The 5,621-nt window shown below is 32.6% G+C and overlaps 1 long non-coding RNA gene across 1 annotated transcript; it reads right to left on the reverse strand.

The window, feature by feature from the left end:
- Window positions 1-709: 709 nt before the first annotated feature.
- On the reverse strand, window positions 710-1,429 carry LOC107805576 (uncharacterized). Its single transcript, XR_001652453.2, has 2 exons — window positions 1,105-1,429; window positions 710-991 (listed from the first exon to the last, which is right to left on the reverse strand). It is a non-coding gene; the product is annotated as an uncharacterized LOC107805576 (long non-coding RNA).
- Window positions 1,430-5,621: the final 4,192 nt, after the last annotated feature.

Raw genomic sequence — 5,621 nt, forward strand, 5'->3', positions numbered from 1 at the left:
AAAATATTGTTGGAGTCAAAACTTTTGAAGACATAACGGTCCAAAACTGATATATGATTTTTTCACTATTTGAAAATAAAAATTTTATTCGATAAAGTTATAATTATAGATGAACATCTGAAAATGAGAATTTGAACTACCAAATACTACGTTATTTCCTTTAAAGATGAGAAAAAAAATTAACACTTTAACTAATTAGCAAGAGAATCCAATTCATTTATTTTCTAAATTCATCACATAAATAAAATTATTTGTCAAGTTGGAAAAACTCTTAATGGCGGTAAATTTAATTATCTTTTTAAATGGGCACTTACGAGTACTTATTCGCCTCTTGCGCATGGTTATATATTCATATTTAGTTGTAGAAACATTACTTACAAACACAGCAAAGAAAAATATGAATTCCTTGATAGATAGCCTGAGAAGAAGTATTAGATTGGAGAAAGTGGAGGGTAAATGGTTATAAAAAGAAAAAAGAATATGACATAGATATATGACACATATGTTTAACGTTAATTAGATCTAGTCAACGTATGCTGTACAAGTAGTGAAATTAAAGCTACCCCAACCAGCATTAGAATTGAAGCTGAATATAATAGCCTATTATTTTATTATTCATAAATAAAAAGTCATTCCACTTGAATTTCTTTGTCATTCATGCAAAGTATGTAAGGCAAAGACATAGAAGAGAATTAAACAGAATCAGTACTGATGCATAATAGAGATCTTATTTCATCGCAATTGGGCACTAAATGTAACATTTGTGTGTAGCTAGTTCAGCGACACCGGTAAAGAGTAGGATCCCAGAGCTCATATGTACAGCTGCAGCAAATCAAACAATCACTTCTGCAATCATCATCAGAAATACAAGGTCTCCCACAAGTGAAAATATCATTAAATTGTGGAAGTAATCTCCTTTTCGGTGCTGATAGATTTGGATCGACATTTCTTGCGGCCATAACTTCATTCTTGGAAAACCACATCGCATCAACTGAAAATATTAATCTCCATCATAATTATAAAATTAAGTTATGATTGGTATAATACGAAAAATCACAATAATGTAGGTTTACAACAAAGAGGTAAAGAGAGATAAATACTAACTAGTGATAATCATGAGAAGAATAGTGAAGACCGAACCAAACTTAAGCCACGCCATACTAGGTCAAATACTTCAAGCTTTATGAAATTTTTTTTTGTGAGCGTCTTGTTGCTCTTCAAAAGTCACAATTTATAGTTGTGACTATAGTTTGCTCTTATGATGTTAAGACTTGTCTGAGTTGACCTTGCATCTAAACTTTTGCAATCGCATCTGAACTTTTGCAATCAATTACATCAATCGTAATCAATTATTTCTAATTAAACTATTCTTGGCTTACCAGCCTTGAAATCTTGACCTAGTGTTGTGGAGAAAACCCCCCTCAACCACTATGACAAAGAATGGCCGGTATTTCTAAATTCAACTACTGCAATCAATTATTCGTTGCCTCAATTATTTGTATTGCGTCCAAACTATTACAATGAATTATTTCAAAACTATTATGGTCAACCCCATTTCTCACGCCAGGGTACACAAAAAACTCTTAAATGCAAGGTATTTGACCTTGACTCACCTCCTTAATTAAGAATTCTTTTCTAGTTCATTCATTAGGATGAATGAGACATTTTGATCGGAAACTAATGTAGCGTAGATTGTGCTTCCCAATGATTACGCAAGATGAAGTCGATCTAGTAGAGTATATCATTTTACATTTTGAGTATTGCCATTACTTTATTAAAGCAACTAGCTGGCACGTCAGCTTGCTGATCTGGAATTGTATCAGCATTTAATTTAGTGCATTATCCATGCAGCTCTTGAAATAAATCAACTTCAATACGAATTTTAGCGATACAATATCTTGATTGGTCTCTCCTTTTTTGCTTTTATTTTACGTAAAGTGTATGTACAACAGGGCCGGCTCTAACATGAAGAGTGGTAAGGCTTGTGCGTTAGACCCCCAAATTTGCGGACGCCATTTTTTTTTAAAACATAATAGGTTTATAGGTGTTTAAAAAAAAATATTTAGTACTTTTAATTGAAAAAAGTAGAGATTTTTAATAAAAGGAAAAAAAACTCTTTAAATATATAAAAAAAAGTTATAATTTGACATACTTAAAAATGGGTAGATTAATAGTTTTCTCAATGTTTCAAGTTTACTCTTTCATTAGATAACCAATAAAAATTTTACTCTCCCTGTTTGATATGTCCAAATCAATCTTTCTTTTCCCCAATCTATTCATATTTCAGAAATCCTACATATTTTTTGTCTTTCTCTTTAATATTCTTACTCACCGTCTTTCTCCAAGATTTCATTACTCACATTCTTTTTCTAAGATTTCATTAGTTCTAGTATTCAACAATACTTTTAAGCTTCCAATAGTTCTAGACTTCTATTGCTCTATAAAATCTTATCTAAAATCAATAATATCTCAAGAAAGATTAAATGAGTTGGCTATATTATCAATTGAATAGAAATAATTAGAGAAAATCGATTATAAAAAAGATTATTAATAATTTTGTATCTCAAAAAGGTAGAAGAATAGAATTCAAACAAAAACATATCATAAGTTTCTTTTAAAAATTTAGGTCTCATATTAAACTTTGGCTTTAGGTCCCGCATATGCTTGAGCCGCCCCTATGTACAATTGCACTTGCTATTCAAAGTAAAGCCTCTATGATTAATAAATGGTTAGTGATTGAGAAAAGAAAAGATTGCAAGTTATCCTCCACCGGTAAAATACAAAGGGGCAGGGGTGGATCCAGTCCTTTGTTACCGTATTCATTAAAATTATAACAAATAGTAGAAACGAACTCATAACTTTAAAAATATAATGTGTTCAATATTAAAAATCTTAAAAATTCAATTCATAGAGTTTAAATCTTGAATACGCCTTTAAAAATAAAAGCCTTTCTTAAACACTTTTTGTGCCACTTCTAATAAAATACCTAGTGGAAAATTTCGGAGGGAAAGTCAAATTTGACTATTTTAATGTAGCTAGGAAGGCCACATAAATGATAAATTGGGATTGGCAACCTACTTGACCTTGAATTTTGTAAATAAAAAAAAAATACTATTTGGATATTAAAGTGATACAGTTATTGGATAGTAGAGTTGTAGCTAATAGACACAACCCCTTAAAGGAAAACTATCTAAACTGTTAAAACTAGCCCAAAATAAATTTCTATCGGAAATAATCTAAATGTTATTTTGTAACATAGATCTATTTTGTTAAAACACAAAAGCAGTAAACTTTTTGAGACACTGGACTTGAGCAATATTGCAATATTCTAATTCCTTTAAGTTGAATTTAAGAGAATCGAGCATCTTAATTCGATTTAGAAATCACGATTAAACGTTAGTTTTTTCGATTAGGTCGAAGGATTAAACTGAAAACGCCATGGGCAGACATTGAAGTTTGCTTGAGCCTGATTTCGAAATTGAAATTTATTTCAAGTAGTTGTTGTTGGAGTAGATTGGATACATCTTAAAGAATGTGAATCTCAATTCTAGGACGTATTGGTGGATATTTTAGGTGATTTGACCTGAAATTTGAAGCAAATTCGAATTACATAAGATGAACATAGAAGAAGATGATATTTGTATTTTTTGTGTATCAAATATATATCTCTTGTATATCCATGTATACTTATATGTGAGATACATGTGAGCTACATATTTGATTCATATGTCGTAGAGAAATTTTTAAACCCGATTTCAACTATGAATTTTGAGTCAAAACTAGTCCAAATCACCTCCAATCTTCCTCAAATTTTGTATATTGACTCATCCATATGTTTTTAATGAATTTCAACCATACTCGTTGAAAAAGGTCCTTTCTTGCTCAAGTTTTTGGAATGTTGTACTTTTTTCATCACCTAATTTGCTACCCCATCCATGAAATTTTCTTTCTGTCTTGTATCTAATGTTGTTGATCCTGCTTTAACATATGGAAGAAGATTTTTGTGTAAGATTCTCGAAGGGAAAGAATCCTTATTTAACTAGGTTTTTAATTTTTTTTATGCAATTGACTAGTCTTGGTAACCCTGTAATTAATGACTAGAGGTTGGTAAGTTTGGGCCTATTTTTAACATTTTTGGTAGATTCCCAAACTTAAATTTTCACATACCAACCCTAGGTGCAACTTATCGTTACTAATTTCACATTGGCCTTTCCTATCAATCATCCACACGGCCTGTCCACTAATGGTAAAAATTATCTTACACACTCAACCTTTCAAAAATGTATTTATGGCACACCATTTTTGTAGTTGACCAGTTTCACAAAACATGTCTATATCACGCACCAATGGAGTTATGACACGTGTCCTTACTTTAAAAAAAAAAAAGAAATACTTAGAATTACAAATCTATCCTTGTGTTCTTCCTTCTTAGGTTTCTACTTTTTTTTAGGATTCAACTTCTCTTTTAGTTGCTTTTTTTAATTCAAATCCACCCCTAATCAATTTCAATTCATTCCAAACATCAGGTTTACCTTTGTGCTAGTGTTTTCATCAACTGTAACGATCTGTAACGATCCGGCCAGTCGTTTTAAAAGTTGTAGCCCCATTCCCCTATTTACTGCTCATTCTGTACTTTATAACTGATATATGACTTGTCGGAATAATTGGTTCGGGTCTGATGAGATTTTTAGAATAAATTGGAACACTTAGTTCCAAAGTTTAAAACTTAAGTTAAAAAGGTTGGATGGATGTCGACCTATGAGCAAACGATCCCAGAATAGAATTTTGATAATTCCAACAGCTCCGTATGGTAATTTTGGACTTAGGAACGTGATCAAAATTTTATTTGGAAGTCCGTAATGAAATTAGGCTTGAAATGGCTAAAATAGAAATTTAAGTTTGGAAGTTTGACCGAGGAGTTGACTTTTTGATATAGGGGTCGGAATCCAGTTTCGAAAATTTTCATAACTCTGTTATATCATTTATGACTTGCGTGTAAAATTTGAGGTCAATCGGACTTGATTTGATAGGTTCCGACGTCGTTTGTAGAAATTGAAAGTTTCAAAGTTCATTAGGCTTGAATCTATGTGTGATTTGTGTTTTTATTATTGTTGGATGTGATTTGAAGACTCGACTAAATCCGTATGATATTTTAGGACTTGTTGGTATATTTGGTTGAGGTCCCGAGGGCCTCGGGTGAGTTTCGGATGGTTAACGGATCAAAAGTTGGACTTAAAAAGCTGCTGCAATTTTTCTTTTGCTGGAACTGCAGAATTTGAAGCCCAGAAATCGAGCCCAGAAAATTGAGCCATGATCGAAGGTAAAGCTCGAGGGCCATGATCGAAGGCAGGCTCGAGGGCCATGATCGAAAGTAAGGCTCGAGGGCCATGATCAAAGGCAAAGCTCGAGGGCCATGATAGAAGGCCCAGGCTCGAGGGCCATGATCGAAGCCACGATCGAGGCCCAGGATCGAGGCCCATCACTGTTAGCTACCTAGGCAGAATTATAAAGGAGGAAATTTTGTTCCATTCGCCATTTTTGACAAATTGGAGCTTGGGGAAAGGCGAATTTTGAAAGATTTTCAGAGAAAATATCGGGGTAAGTGTTCTTAACTCAATTTT

This window comes from Nicotiana tabacum, chromosome 12 (genome assembly GCF_000715075.1).
Source record: "Nicotiana tabacum cultivar K326 chromosome 12, ASM71507v2, whole genome shotgun sequence".
NCBI classification, from domain to species: domain Eukaryota; kingdom Viridiplantae; phylum Streptophyta; class Magnoliopsida; order Solanales; family Solanaceae; genus Nicotiana; species Nicotiana tabacum.